The following is a 23,786-nucleotide window of genomic DNA, read 5'->3' as shown; positions in this document are numbered from 1 at the left end:
ACGTTCCTTAGCCTCCGGGTCAGCGACACTTTGTGCACAAAGTACAGCCTGCAGCGCTCTCCCCCAGCCCAAGCCCCGTGGTCGGACGCAAGCAGCAAACTTTCCGGATCCCAAGCGAGGAGCCCTGCAGGCGCGCAGCCCCACGGCTCGGTCCCCGCCGGAGGGTCGGGGCGCCCCAGCCAATCACGGAGCCCACGCTCGGCGGGCCCGGGGGGTGGGGATGGGGTGGGGATGGGGGGGATGGGGGCGCCCCTCTCCCCGCGCCCCTCCCACGCCTTCTCCCGCCGCCCCCCCCCACGCACCCCCCCGGTGCATCCGCGCCCGGCACCCCCAACCTACAAACCGGGCTCCCCGAGGTCCCCAGCCCCGCAGCCGCCCCAGGAGCCCACGGCCGGGAACTTCTCCCGCAGGCCCAGCGCGGCCCGCTGCTGCCCTCTCACTGCGGGTCCGGGAGAGTCTCTGCGCCCCCCCGCCCCGCGGGGCCCCCCTAATCGTTGCCAGCCCCCGCGCCGGCCTGGCCACATCTGGCTGCGCTTTGCTGTCATCCTCGCCTCTCCGCACCACCTCCCCACCGACGGGAGAAAACAAGGGCCCGCGACAACTCGCCCCAGCCGCCCCCCTGGAGCTGGCGCCCGGCCTCCCCGCTCCACTTACAGCCCGGGACAGGTCTGCGGCCGGGGCGAGGGGGCGCGGGGGCGCGGGGCGCGGGCTCCGCACCCCGAGCCCCCCTCCCGGGACGGGCTGCAAAAAGGGCGAGCGGCCCCCTCCGACCCAAGCTTCCCGGAAACCCCCCAAGGCAGAGCCCACGGTCAGTCCCCCGCGCCCCTGCACGCAGCCTGCGGAAGGCGAGGCCGGCCGGCCGGACGGACGGGGCCGGAGTCTCGGCGGGAGGCGCGCGGGGCCCGAGGCGCACCCGCACCGAGCTCCCCCGCACCCCCAGCGGCCAGCCCGGGCGGGAGGCGCGGCGCAAACAGGTCCCCGGGGCCCGGCACGGAGGCGGCCAGGTTCGCTCCCGCGGCTCTTACCTCGGTCTGCGAGCGCGCCCCGGGGGCGGGCCGAGCGCGCGGGGGCCGCGCGGGGCGAGGAGCGCGGGGCAGCGGCGACCCCGGCCGGGGAGGGCCGAGGCCGGCCGCGCGGTGCGCACGGGAGGCAGCGCCGCGGCTCGCCGGCCGGACACGGCGCGTCCTCCTGCTCGGCCGCCGCCGCCGCCGCCGCCTCCTGCAGCCAAGCAGCCAGCGCCGGGCGGCTCCGGGGGCTTAGGTCAGCATCGTCCCGCCGTCTCCCGCACGCCGCTGGCGCCGGGCTCTTGGACACGCGCGCGCAGCCCCGGACCGCACGCGCCCCGAGAGAAAAGCAAAAAAAAAAAAAAAAAAAAAATTGGAATCAGAGTGCAAGGGGTGGCGGAGGTTTAAAAAAAAAAAAAAGAAGAAGAAGCAGCAGCAGCAGCAGCCCGGCAGAGGCGCGCGGACTTGGGGAGTCCCCTCGGAGCGGCCGCCGCGGGCGGGGCGGGCAGAGGCCGGCGGCGCGAGGCCAACCCCGTCCGGCCGGCGGAGCGGCTCAGCCCGCGGTCCGCGCCGACCCTGCGGCCTCGGGGCGCGCGGCGGCGGCGGCGGCGGCGGCCGGTCCTCGCATGTCGGGGCTCCGGGCCGGGGAGGCAGGGCGTGCACGGAAGAGCCACGCCACGCACGGCCGCGGACGGAGCGGCCCCCCACGGCCCCGCGGAATCCTCGGGTAAGCTCCCGCTCGCGCGCCGGCACCTCTGCGAGTGTGTGTGTGCGAGCCCGAGCCCGAGAGGGAGAGGAGAGGAGACGCGAGGAGGAGAGGGAGCCGGGGCAGCGCGAAGTCCTGACACGGACTCTCGGCGAGGGCTGAACTGGAGTCACCTCCAGCCGCCGCCGCCGCCGCCGCCGCCTCCCCACATCCCCACCCCCGCCGCCCCCGCCCCGACTCCGACTCATCCTACAAACATATTCGCGTGCACCGCGGCGAAGGACACATCTCCTTCTCCCTCCCGGTTTTTTGTTTTTTTTTTTTTTTTTTTTTTGCTCCGGCAAAGTCAGAAAGAAAGACTCTCCAGGCAGCGAAGTCCAAACCGTGGAGCGGATCCTCCACACGGTCCTGGGCGCCCCAGGGCCACTGGCCGCGGCACCCGAGCGGCGGCGGCGGCGGCGGCGGCGGCACTTACGGGCTCCCGCGTCCGAGCAGCCGAGCAGCCGAGCAGCCGCCCGAGGTCGGGGCGGCTGCAGGGCGGTCCGGGCGGCGGCGGCGGCGGCGGCGGGGGGCGCGCTCGGCCCCGGAACGCGCCCCGGAGGCGGCCTGCGGCGGCGGGCGCCCCTCCCCTCCCCCTCCCCCTCCGCCCCCCCGCGACCCCTCCCCGCGGCCCCGGCCCCCCGCGCCCCGCTGCACTCACTGCGCGCCCGCTGCTCCGCGCGCTCTCCGTCCTGTCCACGCACACACGCACTTTAAAGAACATTGATTTTATCTCTGGAACGGGGTGAGGGGTGCCGGGGACCGCGCGGCCGAGCGCGGGGCCCGGGCCTCCGAGGCGGGGCGCACGGGGTGGGGGCGCCCTCCCCGCTCCCTCCGCGCCCCCTCCGCGCCCCGGGACCGGCGCCCGCGCTGCGTCCGGGACCCTCCCGGTCTCCAGGTTTTCTCTTTTCTCCGCGCCGCGAGCCCGGGGACTCGAAACTTTGGGTGCGCGCAGCCCTCCCTTTGTGTGCGGCCCGGGCGGCGAGCGGGGGGCCCGGGGGGCAGCCGGGGGCGCTCGGGCCCCGCGCCCGGGATGCCCGACCCTGCCCGCGCGCTCGGTCCCCGCAGTCACGGTTTAAAAAAAAAAAGAAAAAGAAAAAAGAAAAAATTGCGGCGACTCTGGCTTTGTAGTTCCAGGGACCTCGCCAAACTTTGACTTTATCGACTCCTGTTTCGCAAGAGCGTTTTTGCTTGTTTTTTGATTAAACCCAGCAGGGTGAGCAGGGGAAGGGAAGGAGACTACGAGGCTCTCGGCTCGCGAGCGCGTTCGTCGAGCTGTTAGGTCGGTTTCCCTCGTTTCCTTGCACTGAAGGTGCTTTTGCTCTGGTCCGGTGGCCGCGCTTCCTGGCCGCCTCCCCGCGGGTCGTGTCCGCGCCGGGGTGGACCCGAGCCGGGGGGAGCAGACGGCACGGGGCACGTCCCGCTGGAAACCTGTTTTAAAGCCAGCTTCGGTGCCCTCTGCATACGAGGAAAATCCAAAGTGCAGATATGCATGTATGCATATCTGTCTGTCTATATGCAAAATATAAGCTGCAAGTCACTAACTTTTTAGATGTGTTTCTCAATCACTGATGCTACTCCTGAAGGCAGCCCTCAATTAAAGAATCGTGGATGCATTGGTATTCAGGGAAAACCGATGCATCAAGATTTAAAACCTCCAGAAAATGAGATGAAACTTGAGCCTCTCTGCTTCCAGAAACTATGTACTCTTTGTTGCTGCGGGTATGTTGTAGTCCTCATACTTCAGAATTCATTTCAGACAACAGTGTTATTAAAATGTCAGCAGCAGATTGTTCAAAAGACTTGAAGACTCTAAATACCTATCAGGATTTTGTCACAAAGCCAGATATTTGTGATAATATAATACCCATAATACATAATAATGTAATACCAAGCTATTGGTCAAGTTTGTTCTCAACTTGTAGAAAGATCATATGTGAAGAGTACCCATGTGCAAATAACGGAAACGTACCCCCCCCCATTTTTTTTTTTTTGGTCATTTTACTTCTCAAAACGAGAATCCTTGATGAGCAAATTTCTGTCTACGTAAGGTATTGCTGTTTTAATATTCTCGTCATTCCAAAAGATAAGAGGAGCCACTCAGAGCATTTCTGCTTTAAACTACATAAACACTCCCATTTGGAATTTCTTAGATAACATAATTCAAATATTATCGATGTGGGACACAAGCTAGTCTGGGGGAAAAAAAAACTCTCACGCAGAGTTGGTGTGCAACCTTACTGTGTATCTAAAGTTTTTAAATATGTCAAAATTTCACATACAACAGATCTACCTGGAAAAATTAAATCAGGCTACGTTAGTTGAAAAGAAGCAACATTATAGTACTCTCAGATCTCAGAGGTCATTTATATCACAGTCTCTTCTGGAATTAAAAATTGTTTCATTCAAGATTATAAGCCAAAATATGTCAAGCTAATAATAATCTACATTTATCGTAGATTTTAGCCCTTTCTTTTGTTCATCTTTGAAGGTTTCTCACTCATCTGGGGCAAGAAGCCCCAGTGAGTGCATAGATCAGTCTAATCCTATTTTCTTTTGGGAGGCAAAACCTGGGCTGAAGTTTTTATTTAGTGAGCTTAGTAAGTAATCAATAGAAATTTTTGACTGAATTAAGCAGGCCATATGTTGGCTCATTTACTTATTTATTTAACTCTCTCAGAAAGAATCTCTGGAAGAACCCACTGCCTACATTTCATAGGTCTGACATTCTTTGATGCTCAGGACCTAAGTGAGTCACTCTCCATGTTCCTGAAAAGACCATATCACAAAAAAAGGAGGATGCATGGAGGGGGGGATGAAGTTGTCAGAGGTGGGTTAAAACTATAGGGAGTGGAAAATGCGTCAAACAAGTTTTTAATTTTAATTCAATAGGATGTGTATTTTATAGAATTCAAAGGGTTCAACACGTTTCTCCTAAGAATATAATAAGCTTGCTGTGTTTTTAAAATTACAGCCAAATGTATTCCTTCTCTAGGATGTTTTTAACATTAAATTTTTAATTCTTCCCTTGCACTTTACCCATAATAGTATCCACAAAGAAGAATTGAAAAAGAGCTTTTAATTGCATCGATATATTCAAGATTAAGCTGTTAGCCGCAAACCTGCCATTACAAAGGAACCCTTAAATGACACACACACATCCAGAAAACATAATTTGCCTGACACTTCATGACAATTCAAAACATAATTTATAACAATACAGGTGTTATGGTAGGGAAAAAAATGAAATGAGAAGCTTAATAATGTCTGCAGATGTTAGCAAGTTAAGGGGAATTGGAGTATATTATGCATTCCCTAAAATCCAATCAATTTAACTACTCAATCTGTATTATTATTTAAGTAATGGCAAAATTATTGACTTATTCATAATACTTGCTAATTGTTTTTAAAAATAAATTCTGCAAAGGACAAAGGAAACACCCATTTCCATTTGTTTTATGTTAAATCAACATCTAACCACTCATGGTGATTTCATTCAAAGAAAACAGAAGGAACTCGTTAGCTTATGTGGTTAGAGAGATTGATGGGCTTCAAACATTTTAACCATATATGTTTTTTTTTCCAACTGTAGAAACTCATGTTTTTAATTTAAGCAACTTTAAGAAACTAAAGATTATTTTATTCTATGGGTTCACATATTTCTGATACAGGAAATTATGCTAATTTTTGAAGCTATTACCATCCACGCACCTTTGTTTAAAGGAGAGTGATGAGGTACTTGTCAAAATACAAGTATGAGTAACAATAGTTTGGGTCCCAAATTAAAGAATCTGATGAAGTAGGAAAGTGGGCATTAAAATATCATGAGCAATACAAACTAGTAGAACACAGCAAGTGACTTCTTCACTGCCTCATTCTGGCAAACTTGGATATACATGGAGGTGGGCTGGGGTGGAGTGGGGAGATTGGGGACTTGATACTGGGCCAAAAATCCTACGTTTGAGCTATGCAGCTCTAGAGAACTATTCATGAGAGTAGGCCGTATTCACGGCCTATCATAGGCAAAAGCATATGATAAGAGAAATGCGAGTTCTAAGGTAAAACAAACAAGTAAACAAATAACAGGTGAAACTGATCTGGTCTCTAACACAGGAGCAGAAATAAAATCAGCTAGATCTCACCCTGAAGTTAACCAGTTCCCATTGCTTCATCATTACTCTTCAGTGATGCTTAGTGCTGAAACTAGCTTTCCCTACTCTAGAAAAGAACTAGTTGAAAGCCCCTGAGCAGATCAAAGCAATGTGTGAATACTAAACTTAACTAGAACTGGTTGAAAGTTGTTAGCTTTGTTTTTTTCATTTTAGCGTAGCCATGCATGTAGGCTGAAAAGAAATCAAAACTCACTTTCCATGAGAACGGAAACATATGAAAGCATTTGGCAACGCCAATAAGTTTAACTATACTCCCAGTGCTCTTCAGGCTGAGTAAATCTTTACCCAGGAAAGCCAAACTCTATCCAAAACGTACGTAGAGATGCAGTCTCCTACAGTAATGACATTTAAACTACAGTATACATGTGATTATGGTGACCTGCGCCTAATGATACTACTTAGAAGTATATAATCACATGTATTACTATATACCTGTCATTTTATAATTAATACTTTTAAAAAATAAATCTGCCAATACAACTGGTAGCATGACTCTGTGCAGAGTGTTTATATGTATAACCATATATAAATAACCATATATAAAATGTTATAAAAATGTTAAACCATTGCCATTATGATACTCAAAGGTAAGCATATTAAAAAAGACGTCCTACGTAATTGTTGTTCTACTGACTCTTACACAACTCTTAGTCTTTCTTTCCCATAGATTGTTCCCATAACTCTTGTTAATCTCTGCACTTGGAGGATTTTCTGTAAGTGGGTCTTTTTTTTTTTTTTTTTTTTTTGTAACTGGGTCTTATAGATCTTCTTCTATCAATGTTTCTGTCTAACCATGAAGTATAACTGTAATAACACTAATTTTATACAAAGGTGTCTAACTTCTTATAATAATTAATTTGTTCATCGTACTCACAACCAAATATTCTATTAAAGTCCGTAGTTTAAAATAGATCTCCCCATCCCTTTTTAATATATGCAGAAAACCTCTATCAACAACAGAGATGAAATTTCTTTGATTTTTTAAAAATATTGAGGTTAAACTAAAAATAACCTAAATCACAACTCTTTGTTTTAACTATAAAACATTTAAATGGGCAATTCTTGGTAAAGCAAACATGCATAGCTTGGGTGGAACAAAAGCAAGGCAGCGGTTAATAGTAGAGGCGACTCCACTCTCTTGGATCTAAACCCTCAAAGATAACCAAATAGCAATTTCACAGAAGTAAAAATTGAAGTTTTTGTGTCTCTGAGAATGACTTTGATTATTCATGTCATAGTTCATTGTAGCACAGCAAACTTGCAAAAGGCTTTTAAGAGTCAGAAAACAAACTCAAAAATGCCTCTTGCATCTTAGAAAGTGAGTCAAAGATACAATTATATAACACTGCAAATAGTTTCATATTAGATAACATTATAATTCTCTTAATGATAAGCATAATATAATAATAATTGTACTATGATATCAGTATTTTTTCAACTAAAAATTATTTTGTTGTAGTTGTTTGAAAATATTTTATAGTGTAAAATTGTATAACATAAGATGTTTGACTTTAACTTTAGTTGATCCTTCTGATCGTATAAACTATCTCTTTCCAACATTTTTCATTATTTTGTTCTCTAATATGATAGATATTTTTTAACTCTGGTTACCTGCCTTATTTTTTTAAAGATTTTATTTATTTGTTTGTTTGTTTGTTTGTTCATAAGAGACACACAGAGAGAGGCAGAGACACAGGCAGAGGGAGAAGCATGCTCCATGCAGGGAGCCCGATGTGGGACTAGATCCCAGGGCTCCAGGATCACACCCTGAGCCAAAGGCAGACGCTCTCCACTGAGCCACCCAGGTGTCCCGCTGCCTTATTATTTAAAGGCCTTTCTTTGTTGTGTATATTTCAGTAACCAGAAATTTGTCTGAGCATGTGGAAAATAGAATGGTAATTTGCAAAGATTTTCCTTCTAAGCCTAGCTCTCATCATAGTTTCTTGATAAGATAATAGAATGTTGCCATCTCTATTTTCAAGAAGAATTTAAATCTTTATAATTAAGTTACAACCTATTGCAGCTCATTACGGTGCATTCTTAAGGTCACTATGAAATCAATCACTTAGGACCTAGACCAAACAATGATGTAATAGGCATATGTTTTTTGATAAGTAAAAGTACATTAGAAGAGAATTCGTTTTTTTTAAAATAAGCATCCGAATTTAGAATCATGCTAAAATGTCATTTATATCTCAAAGGAATACTGAAATGATTTGGAAATGATAAGGTTTTGTGGAGCTGTATTCAATGAAAACAATTTTGTTTTAGGTTAAAAAATAAAAACACATAACCTCTCCAGCTATTCTAACATTAAAAAAGAAGTTGCTGGAACTATCACCTGAACAATATATTCTTCGAATGGTTCTGTTCCAGTGTTGGAGTTGTGTTGCACTGAACCATCCACCCTCTTATCCAACTGTCCTGGTTACCAAAATCACATATCTACAAATAACTCTGTTAGTGCATTAAAAGAGTGCCCCCCTTCATTATGGGAAAGTAATTTATGACACCAATTTAATTAGAACTATGTCCTTACTACCTGAATTAATGACCCAAATTCAAACCACATATATTTCATTGTTCAGACAATGTGGAATACACTACAAGAAAAACTAATTTCCTGTTTATTATCTAATGATAATTGAAACACAATAATTCATTATGATACTGGAATACTGCTATATATGAAGTAGCATGTCTCAAAGACATAGATCATGGAAATAACATGAAAAAAATACTTAAAACTTGTTCAAATAAATTTAGAGAAAAGTTGAATAAGAGTGCCGCTATAAAATGTGAATGTTTGAAATAGTCAAGAATATAAACTATTTTTAAATAATATGGATTCCCCAGAAGACAATCATTTATCATTCAAAACAAACAAAAAAAAAAACTATGGGTAATCAAATAAGGAATCTGAAAAATAATAAAAACAATGAATTTTGACAATTCATATAATTACTCAATATTTACTCTCTCTCCAATGCCCTATTGCAAAGGGATTTAAGATATGATATATATAAATCAAGATAGTTTATGCAGGTGTAGATTTGAGATGATAATGCTAGCCTATTTGCTTATAATGAATATTTCTATATAAGGAGGAAATCATGTGATATCAAAAATAGATACAGATTGAATATTTAGAAAACTACCTTTAACTACTTCGGTAAGTTTATAGCTTATCAAAATTTGGAGGTAAAATATTACACCTTATAACTAAGGGAAGTCTATCGTTGCCTCAATTTTCCAGTTAATGAAAGAAGTGTTTAAATACTCTATAGTTAGATTATTAACTTCTACAAAACTGAAACAGATGTGTGTCTTAGTATGCCATTAAATTTATGATTTACATAGAACCCTTACATAGAGCTGAGCAGAGGCCAATGATTCTAATTTGCTCTAGATTTACAATAACCTGATCTGGGTTTTGTAAGTATTGAAACACTTTAAACAAAATTAGAAAGCAGTTGTGCTTTATGTGATTAAAGATGCAATTCTCTTTGGAGTAATGAGAAAAGTTAGAACATGTTTCTTTCTTTATGGATGTTTCTATTATAAACATGAGTGCTATACATTATATATTTTTGTTCCTATGATTTCCTTGTTTTTAATTATAAAATAAACCAATTGAATTTCATTGGAGTCTCAAATTGAAACTATGCCAAAATTTAGCTGAAGAATGTGTACTGAGCTTCATAAAAAATCCTTAAAATTTTTTCCCAGGGTCTTAAGATCTTGTTATACAAATACAAGTTCACCGTAATTTTCTAGAGCAAAGCATCTTTCTGATTAAGACCTGTGCAGCAAAAGGGCATAAGTGCTAAATACATTATAAGCCCTAGAAAATGACATACATAAAATTGTTCGGGATTAATGATTCATGTAAATTACATATAGAAAAACATCTATTCTATCTCATTACGCAGATTATAACATTTACAGCACTATTATTTAAACCTTCTACTTTGCTTGGTGAATTATAAACAATCAGCTCCTAAAAATCAAATCTATAAAACACTTGATTTTAAACACTGTGAATACTGTTTCCTTAAACGTCAGTCAGAAATGTTGATATCAATATCATTGTAAGCATCTGTGTATATATTTATGTATATAGAAAATAAGTACATGCAAAAGTATTAATTCATTAAAAGTTTATCTCTCATAAAACCTTTATTAGCCCTTGAAGTCTTTGCCACTTCATATAAAATGATTTATCTTTTGAATAACAAGGTTCCATTAATCTGTTTGACAAAGGAATTTTTAAATCATGTAAATAATTTATTTGAATGAATTATTTAAATTCTGTAAAATATATATGCACATGTATATGTATATATCTGTGTCTATATATTTGTGTTCTGGCACAATATCACAGAAGAAATATGAAATAGAATTCAGAATACATTGTCCTTGACACCACCAGTGTGACTTGGTGTTGCTGCTGACGTGTTCTTTGATCACCCACTGTTTGCATAGGACCCCTGTTAGAGGGCCATTTGTGCTACATTTGGCACAACAGGGTGGTTTCATGTCAGAGAAATGTGCACGTTATTTTTTTACTCATTTTTAATTTTGCATTTTTACTGAGATTGCAGGCTGACATATTTTTCAAAATGTAAGGATAATAAAGGCAATTATTCAACACTCGTAGAAAACTTGTTTTCCTCAATTCAGTGCTCTAGGTGCTAGTGGAAAGTGGTAAACATACTCCTTCCCCAGAGAAATAAATCATGTGTGGAAACAAAAGGCAGATATACATGGAAAATAAATAAGAATATACACAAAAATTTATAAGCAAATACACAAAACTAATTAGGACATAAAGATTTATGTAATACGCTTAATATGCATGGCACTCAGGAATTTTAACTATATACTATTTATTCACAATCTCCTACTTCACAGAATTTTCTCTCAAATAGATCTTATTGTTCTTTTTTCCCCGAAGATGCATTTTTACTTATAAAAATAATGAAAATGATGGAATATTTTCCTAGGTTTGATAAGGTTATAGAATAAATTTATGAAAGGTTCTCCCCAATTTTATTTTTAAACATACAAGGAAATAAGCTTTCACCTAAGTATCTCCTACACAGAACAAAATAGGAGATATATATATATATGTATATGTTTGTTTTTACTTTCTAGTCATCCTTCTTTTGGAAACTCCATCCAGTTTTTCCTTTGTAATGCTGGACCCCTCTCCATTCTGTTAGGTTTTGGTGGGTTCATTCAGGTTTTATTTCAGTTTTGTGACTTATCCTTTCAACAAATTCCTTTTAGTTTTATTTACCAGAGAGGTCCTAATATTATGCACATTAAAATCTCAATCTATGTTTGTGGCAGTTAGTAAAATCTGAAACTTCTACTTTCTCCAGTCCTTTTCTCCTTTACCTGACAATCCATAAACCCAGCTATAACATTATACGGTTTTGTACCCATTATCCACAATACTCGAATCTTAGTAACGAGGTATGAAAAGTCCCCAGGGGACTGATACAACTGTTGAAGGTTCTTGTTATACCAATGTACCATCATGAACTCTTGGGGAGACAATAGTCTTTCAAAAATTCATCACATGCCTAAAACTCCTATCTGGAACTTCCTTTCTGGAAGCACCTCTCTCCCTGCTTACATTCTTATATTGAGAAGTGTAGATAGCCCCCCAAACTACCTCCAAGCATATATATAGGAAGTAATAGTATACTGTTCAGAATGGCATAAACCAATCAGATGAAGTATTTTTTTAAAGATTTTATTTATTCATAAGAGACAGAGAGAGAGGCAGAGACATAAGCAGAGGGAGAAGCAGGCTCCATGCAGGGAACCTGATGTAGGACTTGATCCCGCGACTCCAGGATCACACCCTGGGCCAAAGGCAGGTGCTAAACCGCTAAGCTACCCAGGGATCCCAGATGAAGTAATTTTTAAAAACACTTTACCTACCCTCAGACTTTTGAAGAACAGTGGCCCCTTTAGTGTCTAGCAAAAGACCTGAGCTATAGTCTATTGTTTATAGACTATACGAGTGAGAATCCCATAATCATGAATACTACTATAATATTTAGTTCAATAATAAGGCTACTTCTTATTCAAATATTTGTAGCATTGCTTTGCTGATATGGATATTACAAGTCAAATAACCTAGAAATCTTATACAAATATACTTATCACAAGTGTACATATAAACACACATACATAAATTTACTTAACACATTTGTTTAGTCCATTTATTGAATTATTTTTATAGACCATATGTAAATATTTTACTGTCTTTACAAGTCGGTGACAATGAAAATTTGAGTGTTTTCCTAAAAATTAATTTAATAACAATATTTGTGTGTGAGTGTGCTTTTAAGAGAAGAGAATCACAAATGCAGATAAATTGTTCAGAGAGTAGAGAGCACTATTACCTTCGTGTGTGTGTGTGTGTGTGTGTGTGTGTGTGTGTGTATGCCGGAGAGGTGGGAAATAGCCCAAGGAAGGCAGGAGATTAATGTGTTTGAGCTTTTGAATTCAAAACAGTTGAAAAGTTGGCTATCTGTTCTATATTACCTAGAACAAGCTTTCTCCCTTCTACTTTTCTATCCCAACAACTTATATAACGTAACGATATATTTAGGAAACTTCAGAAATTAGAATCAGTGGGACTTACATGAAGCATTTCAAAGGTTATATTTTGTACCCTGGCACTTTGGTTTTATTCAAACGCAAAACATTTGATATTTTATGCATTATGGTACAAGTATCATACTTCCATCTTAGCTCATTTATGATTCACTAAGCACTCAAAGACTGGAACCCTACATCAAAGAGCCAAAAAACATTTTAACCAATTTTTTTTCCTGCCAAATAACTAGCAAGTTTTATTAATATTATCTTAAGGAGTAAATTAATCAAAATTTCCAAGGAAGATCTTCTCATTTTCTGCCGACACTTTAAATTCTGTTTCTTTTTCTGTATATTCCTGTTTTAAAAAAAAATCTTTTCAAAATATATTAGTATAGTACTTTGCTATCTAAGAAAATCATAGTGAGTATTATTTTATCTTTCTTTGATGACATGCAATTTTTGAGTATTGAAGAACCATAAAAAATGAACATTGATTATCATAGCTCTTATTACACATTATTGTACTTATTGATTTACTCCTCTCACACGAGACAGTAAGCTCCTTAAAATCTCACTAAACTCTCTATGCCAGCTCTTAGCACAGCATACAAAAGAGGTCATGAACTGCTGGCCTGTATAAAATCTAGGCAACAAAAATTTATTGGCTCCAAAGATCTTGGGTCACATAGTATTTTCTTTGTTTTTAAACAGTTATTTGTCAAGTTTTAAAAATTAGGAAGTTTCTAGCAAAACATGGGTTTCCAGCTTCTGAAAAAAAAAAAAAAAGGAAATGTCCAACAACATTGAGTGGATGTTACTTCATAGCAACATCCAGCAGGAGAGGCCTTCTCTTTTAATGAAAACATGTACCACATTCTCCACCATTCCCTATGACCTTCTCAAAATCAAGTCAAAGCATCTTGTGCCATGAATCACCTTATCAGTGATAATGTTTTGTGTTCTACTTTAATGGTGTCATTAAATGAAAGTGAGATATATTTCACTCATATTTTTGGTTTTGTTTTGTTTTTTAATTCATTAATTTAAGTAATCTCTACACTCAACATTGGCTGGAACCCATGAATCCAATATCAAGAGCCACGTGCTCCTCCAACTGAGCCAGGCGGGCACCCCTTCCCCATATCTTAGTAAAATGAGAAATAGAAAGATAGATCTAGAGAGCTATATGTTTAGCCTCACTGTCTTTCACTTACTTTTTCTTTCCTATTCTTAGGAACGTTTTCATTTTTGAGCTCCAGTGGTCAAAAACTTACATGTGAATGCGTGAATTATATTGTTAATATATGTTGAAGATATGAAGAAATGTATAGTAGTAATAGTGCTTTACTGTGTTCAAAGGAAGTGCAGGGGATCCCTGGGTGGCTCAGCGGTTTAGCTCCTGCCTTCGGCCCAGGGTGTGATCCTGGAGTCCCTGGATCGAGTCCCTGGATCGAGTCCCACGTCGGGCTCCCTGCAGGGAGCCTGCTTCTCCCTCTGCCTCTGTCTGTGTGTCTCTCATGAATAAATAAATAAAATCTTAAAAAAAAAAAGGAAGTACATATACACCACCTCATTTGTTCACTTACTAAATAACTCAATTTTGAAGTTATAATGCCACACCCCCCATTCTCACTGATTAACTCAATCCTCTCTCTACTTATATTTATATTCAGCAGTATTCTCTTTTTCTCCTCAGTTGGCAACACTTTCTAGCACTCTTTCCCTGGTGTTTACTCTTGCATATTCTTTTCTTTCGGAGAGGTGTTCAGTTTCCCTCTACATGGCGAGGTAACTTGACAGTAACAAATGATGATTTTTATTATTTTTGTATTACCTAATATCCCATAAGTGTAGTTCACCAAGGGAGGACACATGAAAGGAATCCGTCTTTTTCAACCAAACAAACAAATGGAAGCAAATACACAGGGCTTTTTTAAGTGTTAATACACAGGGCTTAAAAGAACAGTTAAAACAATTAAGACACGCTAATACAGCAGAAACAGCTAAACACAAAATGTTTTAAGGCAAACAAGCTAAGCCCCCCAAAAATAGTAGAAGCAATTGATATTCTCAGATATGTTCAAAAATATTCTTTGTTAAGGGTGTACTTTTCAGTGTATGTGCTGCTGAAGTGAGCACAAGGGTGTACTTTTCAAAGGAGAGTATTTACCAAGAATTAAGATTATCTACTGAACCTGAGTCATGAACATTTTTTTTACTATCCCAAGTTTGTTATGTTTCTTATTTATGAGTATTATTAGAACTATTATCATAATTCTTAATTTTATTTTATATTTTGTATTTTTTTTTAAAGACAGTGCCATCCTTTTTATTTTTTTTAAAGAGGGAGAAGCAGGCTCCATGCAGGGAGCCCGATGAGGGACTCGATCCCGGGTCCCCAGGACCACACCCTGGGCTGAAGGCAGCACTAAACCCCTGAATCACCCAGGCTGCCCTGTATTTTGTATTTTCATATACAAATTTTTTATTATGATTACAGGTCAAAACATTTTCCTATATGAATATAACTCAATTTTATAGTATGTCAACTGGAAAATATGATCATAATGAATTAACTCCACAAAGTGAGAATCACCTGTATTAAATATACTAGTTTTTTAAAAGTCCTGTAAATTATTGTTTGCATAATATCCTTTGTATCAGTAAAAATTCCTAATACACACTTTCTGAAAAGAGCCTTCTGTGCACATTGTAGTTGTCTTACTGAAATACTGCTGTCCTTATTTAAGTTTCATAAAATTTTAGGGACAACTGAAAGGCTCAGTAGATCAAGTGCCGGGCTTTTAATTTCGTCTCAGTTAGTGATCTCAGGATCCTGAGATGGAGTCCAGCTCCCCACTCAGCAGGAAGTCTGCTAAAATATTCTCTCTGCCCACTCTCAAATAAATAAATCTTAAGAAAAATTTAATAGGAAAATTATATATGTCAATTGTTGAGACAGACACCATTGAAAATAAAATCTCAAATTTCCCATGCAACCTGGAAACTGATATTGGCATGTATAATTGAATCCTCTTCATATTAGGAATTTTCAATTTTTTTTTTCACTAAGCAAAGCTCTTCTATAATAAGAAAAGTAAAATTACTTCTAATAATCATAGTATTTATTTTTCAACAATTTTGTCTTCTATCCCGTTTTCACTTTTCTTGCCAAATTATAAGATAAAAGATATATTCTACTCATCAAATTGGATAATTAATTTGGCCAATTAACTTAATCTGTGTCCATACTGAAAAGTATGAGACATTTTTATTATTATTTTTGATTCTTAACAGAACACATACATTAGGAAGTCGAATTTCTTTTCTTAATGCTTAATAAGCATCTCATGAGGTTGTACCTAGCTGAAATCACTTATATTCACTTTTTACTTAAAATTCTGCAATTTGGTACAGTCAAGAATTTGGTAAATGCCATTTTAAATCTCTTTGCTCTGCAAAAGTTTTTGAAACACCACTTTCATTTGAAATTGAAGTATTCGACATATCCTCTCAAAAAAGCTACAGAAGTTACTTTTTAAAAATAAAAACTATATTGCAGATTAACCTTTTCTTCTACCTTATCTTGGAAAAGATCTGTAAAGGGCCTCATAAAGTATAAATTCCCTTAACTTTGATTAATGAATTGTTTAGAAAAGCAACACAAGCTAAAAGCTTAGAATTTGGATGAGACCACCAGTAGTCTCTGCTTCACCATGGTCAGGCTTCCATAACTTGCTCAAGTTATGAAGGCTCGTATTTATTTATTTATTTATTTATTTATTTATTATTTATTTAAAAGATTTTATTTGTTTGAGAGAAAAAGTGAGAGAGCACAAGTGTGGCGGGATTGGGGGGAAGAGGTGGAGGGGGAGAGAGAAGCAGACTCCCCACTGAGCAGGGAGGGAGCCCATGTGGGCGCTCGACCCCAGGACCCTGATATCATGACCTAAACCAAAAACTTAACCAACTGAGCCACCTAGGTGCCCCGAGGCTCATCTTTCAATTAACGGTTTCTTTATTTCCTTGTTTCTAAAGTGGGAATCATAATTATCTATATTTTATAGTGTTGTCCTGAGGGTTATATGAATTAATACAAGTAGTATTTAGCACATAGTAAGTCAGTCCTCAAATATTTGCTATTATTTTGGTACATTAATAATATAAAACAGTTGACAATCTTCAAAAATGCTGCCACATAAATGCCTAAGCTGTAGAAGGTAATATGAAACAATTTTGAGCATTCTTACATATTGGGTTATATTATAGCAAAAGATTTCAGAAGTATGTTTTGAAATACATAGCTTTATACTGACTAAATGAAAAAAAATTTTTATCACATATATGCCAGTATTGTTGCTGGTAGTTTTAATTGTTTTAAATTAACAATTTGAAGAACCCACTCACTCTTAGTTATGTTCACAGCTTTTGATTTTCATTCCTTTTAATTCAAAAGTGCTTTGTTTCAGGGCACCTGGGTTAGTGAGTTGAGTGACCGAGTCTTGATTTCAGCTCAGGTCATGATCTTAGGGTCATGAGATCGAGCCCCACATCTGCCTCTGCACTGGCCGTGGATCCTGTTTAAGATTCTCTCTCTCTCCCTCTGCCCCTGCCCACTGCTCATGTGCATGTGCACTCTCCCTCTCCCTCTCTCTCTCTCTCAAAAAAAGTGTTTAGTTTTCTTGTAAATTTGTACCATTAGAAGAGTATCTGGTTAAGCTTTGTATACTCTGAAATAGCTAAACACAATTAATGACAGCTATCTATTAGACACCCTATCTTTTATTTATTAAGTTATAATCCTTCATATTCCAAAAAGAATTTAAGGATACTTACAAATAAGTAGAAATACAAGTAATAAGAATAACTAAGAATGACAAGGCAAAGAGAAAGTAAAGATTGAAAAGTACAAGGCAGGAAAATCAGTACAGGCAATATGTACGCTTATATGCACGCCAGCTTCAGATTTGCCTTTAGTCTAAGAGCTACACAAAGAGAAAGCTTGTTTTAAGATTCCCAATGCCCATCAAATTCATGACCTGCTGAGGAGACCCGCGAGAACCATGACTAACAGGTGATACTGGTCAATTGCTTATCTTCCCATCCCATCTCTACTTCAGGTCCCTCCCTCCATCCTGTCTTCTCCACTACTGAAGTTGATAGACCACTTTTCCCTCTGCTGCCAAGATGTTCTTCTTTCTTTCCTCTGTTGTTCCAACAACAAAACCTCCCCAAGGGCCAATTCAACATTTTTTAAAGCTAAGTTACTTAGAGAATCTTATACATACTTTCACAGAGGTTCATCCTGGCAGTTTCTTTTCTTTTAATAGAATATTTCTGCAGTGATTTAGGTCTTCTTTAATTTTTCTTTCTGAGGTATTTCACAGTTTTCAGTATCCAGGTCTTGCACATATTTTGTTAAATTTATCTGTTAGTACTTCCCATCTATTGATGCTTCTGTAGATAATTTATTTTTACATTTTCAATTTCAGTTGCTTATTGTTAGTATGTGTAAGTAAAATTAATGCTTTTTATTGAGATATAATACACATAGAATAAAATTCACCCTTTTAAAGAATGTAGTTCAGTGGTTTTAGACATTCAGAAAGCTGTGCAATCATCATCACTATCTAATTTTGTAACATCTTCAGCACCCCAAAAAGGAACCATTCCCATTAGCAGTCATTCCCCATTTCCCCTCCTCCAGCCCCTGGCTACCACTAATATTTCTATCTCTATGGATTTGCTTATAGAATTAATTTTTATGGACCTACCCTACATCATGAGACCTTGTTAAACTAATTATTTCTAGAGCTTTTTTTTATAGATTCCTCCGGATTTTCGACATATATATGTTCATGTTGTCTGAAAGACTAAATATGCAAATAGACAATAGGCAAACCAAATATGACAGTAGAACTCTGACCCACAACCTCTTTAGCAAGCAACCCAGAACGGTCAGAACTAGATTAGCAGCTGCCAGCTTCCCTATTCTTTGATCCTGCTTCTAACAACTCAAGATAACCAGAAAAAGACAAATGTATTTCCTGAACCATTGCACAAGACTCTGACTTCTAGTTAACCCACCTCTAGCTTCTCCATGCCAACAGCCTCCAATCAGTGCTTATTTGAAGCTCTCCCTTTTTTTCATTATAGAGCATCCCCACCCTCTGCCTGACTTTGAGTCTGACAAATACAAGTGTTAGTGACTGATTCTCTGGTATAGCAAACTCTGAATAAATAGTCATTCTGGAAGATTCTTAATAGGAAGGCCTCAAAAGGGCAACCTGGATGGCTCAGTGGTTTAGCACCGCCTGCAGCCCAGGGCGTGATCCTGGAGACCGGGATCAGGTCCCATGTCAGGCTCCTTGCATGAAGCCTGCTTCTCTGCTTGTGTCTCTGTCTCTGTCTCTGTCTCTCTCTTTCTCTCTCTGTCTGTCTCTCATGAATAAATAAGTAAAATCTTAAAAAAAAAAAAAAAGGAAGGCTTCAAAATCTCTGGAAGAACTTTGGGTACTAGGGAGAAAGACCCAGGTGATTTTGGGGGAGTGTTCCCCATTTCCACTGCCCATCCCTGGGAAACATTGCCTTAAAGCAACTGACTAAAGTTAATGGATTAACCCTTCCTTGTAGGGAAATGATAAACTCAGAGGAGAGAGATAATTGCTCCACTGAGTATAACTGATGTAGTACTAGTTAGCAGCTGGGTTCTAACTCAGGGAATAACTCAAGTTCATTACAATGAACTTTTTAAAAGTATATCCATTTTACCGTAGAGCACAGAATGGTGTTCTGGTATTGGTATGAAAAGAAGTGATCTCCATTAATATATCATACTCATAAAATAATAAGCTTGACTTGTCTGGTTATTTGAGGATATGTCTTCTTGGAGGTGCTATTTTGCTTTTACTGGATTTTGTTCAAAAAGAAGGTGTGAAGCAGCGTAGAGGATTCACGTTAATCAAACACCATCTCTTTGTGTCAGATATCATGAGGACATTTTAATGTTATTTTATTTTAAGGCTGGCACTCAGTTGGCAAGCATTAGCAAGGCTTGCTGGTAGTTTATGACCAGCATCTGTTCTGATCTATTAGTGCCCAAGCTCGACCATTTACACATTGCTAAATATTTTAGTGTTACCCTTACTTTATTTAATCTTCAAAATAAACCTCCAGAGAGACAGGAACACTGGAAGCTGGAAGCAGAGATACTATTCAGGGACCACTGACCCTGACTTGGCCTGCTCTTCCCCATCCTGTCCAGAGGGGGTTTTCTTGCTTGTGTTAGTTTGGTTCTAGAAGTGGGAGAACCCAATATTGGTAAGTATTTTCTTACATGGAAGTGCCCAGGGTATAAATTCTTCTAGAATAGTAACTTTGAGTTTTAAAAATTGTGTTTTTCAACCCTGGCAGTAGTGTCTCTGGCAGCTGTGTGGCCCATAGGGAACCAGAGGAAGAGAAGAGCAAAGCCAAGGTATACTGTGTCTGCATGCACCTGCTTCTGATACAAATGGCCACCTGGATCCACGTGGAACCCACTCTAGTCTTCTTGGCTAAATATGGGAAAATGGCAGGTGTGCATATGATACCTTCCTGCCCATCTCTAACCAATCTGAAATGCTGTAAATTCTATGATAAGTGAGGAAATTGTGACAAAAGAAAGTTTCTTTGTCTAAGGTGCCTGATAGTAAAATAAGTCTTAGATGTGTCTTGGAGACTCTAAAGCCTACACATCTTGTTTCAACTTTCTTTTAGCTGAAAAACATTTTTCTCTAAAAACAATCTTACATAGCAACCCAGTCTGTTAATAAGAAACAATTAATGTGTGCTCTGATAGAGCAAGATGAAGGCCAAGAGTTCACTCTCCGCTACACCCTCTCTACTTCGAACAGGACCCGAAGTACCTTCGTGAAACTTAACATAGTGCTCTTAAGAGTCAGGTTGGAAAAACATTGACTTCCAAAATGCTGCTGCCCTCAGACCTACTCTTATTCACCTTGGTAAATAATTTATTCAACAAACATACTGTGTAGCTATCGAGTGCCAGACTCTAGGAATACAAAGATAAATAAATACTGTCTACCGTCAAGAAGCTGGTAGTCTGAGGGAGGAGAAAAATACAGGAAAAATAAATTAACAAACAAACAAACAAAAGTAACCACGGATATGGAGTCTTTCCATATCAGTTCTTAAAGCTTTAAGAGATAGGAATGTTTAGCTCTTTAGCAGATGAGAAAACTAAAATCAGAGAAGTTAAGATCATGTATTGTCATGCATCCCCTGAGTGACAGAGTAAGGATTATCATCCTGGTCCCAGGGATGCCAAAACCCAGACTCCTTTTTTCTGTAGGATGCAGACAGCAATTTGTTGTAAATCTTTACCTAAGTAAGCCCATTTCACCACAGATTTAAATTTAAAATGCAAATCTCTGAAACAAGAAGGGGGAAAAAAGCCCACAGAAACCAATGGATTAAATCATTAAAATCATTATCATAATAATACCACTTTACACAGCCACTGTCTTTATACACCTCTTAGCTCCTTCCCTCTCACAACAACTCTGTGAGGTAGGAAGGGCAGGCATTATTTGGCTTTCACTGAGGGGAACTGAGTCTCTGGGCTATTCGTGGAGGGTAACCTGGTGAGGTGAAATTTACTGGCCTGAGGGAAAAACACCTTATATTGCAATCACCATCTCTAACTAGCTGTGAGACTGTGGACAAGTCAACTAACCCTATTGGCGACAGTTTGCTCCTCAGTAAATCCAGATCTTTGGTCCTTCAGTTAAGGGCCTTTCAATTCTGACATCTGCAAGACTGTATATGGCTTGGTCCTGAATAGAATCTATTTTCTATTCCAAAGCTTTCTATGATTTCATGCTGCTTGTTAATATTAAGCTGTAGGGAAACTTCCTGGTTTCCTAGGCATAGAATTTGGTCATGTAACAATTTAATTTCTAATCTAATTTATTTTTAATTATAATTAGACCAAGCTAATTGAAAAATAGGTGAATAGTCCTTACCGGTTAGAAACGGTGAACCCACATGAAAATTCAAGAACCTGTGGGTGGGGGAACACTGGAGAAAAATCTAGATGAATATAAATAAGAGACACAGTGAAGTGATAGCATAATGTGACTGCGCTACAGACTTCCTGTACAGAAGGATGTTTTCCTAGTGCAGACCACAAAATTATCAGGGCAGCAACATATCTTGGCGTTAGGGATTTCACTCTCAAAGTATCTGCAAAAACTTTCATTCCTCAGAAAGCAAAACACTGACAATTCCTTGACCGACCTTGCTGATAATTTCATTTCCCAGACGGCAGAGTAAGCAATAAGGAGAACTCCTACTCTGAACCCAATTCTGACAGAAACCAGTACATAAGATGGAAATGATGGGAACCTTGGGGAAAAGCAACCAGGCACTCTCAGAGTTTGATTTAAGCACTGTTCTGCCTATGCAAACACAAATGATTCTAATGAACAAGAAAATGGGGAGGAAACTAAAAAAAAAAAAAAAAAAAAAAAAACAGCGTGCAGCGCAGGGCCCAACGGACAGGCTCTGACTTTAAAACAGCATGTGCAAAAGATGGTGAAAGGGGGCACATAATCAAGCCCAAATATAGGAAAGTAGCATTGACCTATGAAAATAACATCAGCAAGACTAAAACACAAAAAAGAGCTGGGGTTTGGGCACCTGGGTGGCTCAGTGGCTGAGCGTCTGCCTTTGGCTCAGGTCATGATCTGGTCGTGGGATCGAGTCCCACATCAGGCTGCCCGCAGGGAGCCTACTTCTCCCTCTGCCTGTGTCTCTGCCTCTCTCTGTGTGTTTCTCATGAATAAAAAATAAAAGAAAAAGAAACAAATATGCTATTTAAAAAAAAAAAAAGATCTGGGGCTTGTGAAAGATGCCAAAGGGAAGAAAAATGATTTCCTTAGCATGAAATGAGGAAGAAGATCAATACAGGAATAGGCCCCTTTTTTTAAGTTGAAGACAACATTTATTCATGAAAAAGGAAAGCATCTTTATTCCATTATGTTTCTTCCCTGTTGATTCATTCATATCTCTGCTCACATGCCATCTCTTCAGAGAGGACCCTGATCACCCTTTATAAAATAATTCTTTCTGGCATCCTCTGATTCTTACATTTTTCATTCTTCCAATAATTGACTACCATTACTTTGCATACTTAGGTGTTTTTCTTCTCCTGCACTAGAATGTAAACTCTATGAGCACAAGGACTTTTGATCTGTTCAGTATAGTATCTTGAGTACCTTATATGTATCGGGTACTACTCAATAAATATTTGTTGAATGAATGAAATCAAGACCATTAGACATTGGCCAAAAGTTGAAAGACAAAATAGCTGAAGTGATTCTAATATAAATAACATTTATTGAGGACGCAGTAGGTGTCATACACCTATGTACTTATTTGCATTTTTTTTCATTTAATCATCCTAGTTATAAATCATGTGTTGTGATCAGATTGAATAATTTGTCCCAGATCATACAACTAGAGAAGTGTAGAGCTAGGATGTGGGCCAAGAGTTAAGTCCATGGTTTGAGCACTTCATCTCTATGCTCTACTAGGAGAATCTGACTGGTCGAGGTGCCAATATGTTTCTGGGCCTTTGAGTTAATTACCAGAGACCTTGTAAGTGAAGTTATGGAGTATTTAGCTGGTTACCTTTGAGAAAGAGAATGAAAGGGGTAAGAGAAGAACACTTTATGTTTAAAAAAATGGCAGAGTCTGCAAACTTCAAATCCATGATACTAATGTTCCTTGGGAGAGAATAGCCTAGGTTATATTTATAAAAGACAATTACAAATCACAATCACAAAAGACAATTTTTTGTGAGCATTTTTTAAACGGGCATTAGGAGAAAGTGTAAATTCAACAACAATAAGCTATTCGGCCCAATCTTATATATTCTTTTCTATAAAATTGATAAACCAGTATATTAGGGCAATAGAAATAGACATCTGGATTCTAGCAAGTCATTTAATAAGGTTTTCTTTATATCCTTGTGGACCAGATAGAGAAATATAGTTTTAGGAATAGTACTATTATGTCTTTTCATAACCGGCTGAATGATTGCACCCAATGGCAATTTCAAGGAATCTGTGTCAGCCTGGAGGAAGGTTTTTCAAGTGGTCTACCACAAGTCTTGGCCTTGGCTTTGTCTGATGTAAACTTATTTATCAGTGACTGAGATAAGCTATGAGAAGGCATACTTTT

At 40.2% G+C, this 23,786-nt stretch overlaps 1 protein-coding gene across 34 annotated transcripts in view; it reads right to left on the bottom strand.

The window, feature by feature from the left end:
- ADGRL2 (adhesion G protein-coupled receptor L2) overlaps positions 1 to 23,786 on the bottom strand; it is a 619,232-nt gene that overhangs the window by 187,591 nt on the left and 407,855 nt on the right. The window contains exon 1 of one of the 34 annotated variants that reach the window (XM_077905164.1): positions 2,411 to 2,520. The exons of 31 other annotated variants lie outside the window; for them this stretch is intronic. The gene's annotated coding sequence lies outside the window, so the exon portion shown is untranslated. Of the gene's footprint in view, positions 1 to 1,025; positions 1,109 to 2,185; positions 2,203 to 2,410; positions 2,521 to 23,786 lie in introns of those variants that run through there. 2 more of the 34 variants (XM_077905165.1, XM_077905163.1) reach the window with 2 other exon arrangements.

Source organism: Canis aureus, chromosome 8 (genome assembly GCF_053574225.1).
Source record: "Canis aureus isolate CA01 chromosome 8, VMU_Caureus_v.1.0, whole genome shotgun sequence".
NCBI lineage: Eukaryota > Metazoa > Chordata > Mammalia > Carnivora > Canidae > Canis > Canis aureus.
This window is presented reverse-complemented; position numbering and strand designations above follow the sequence as displayed.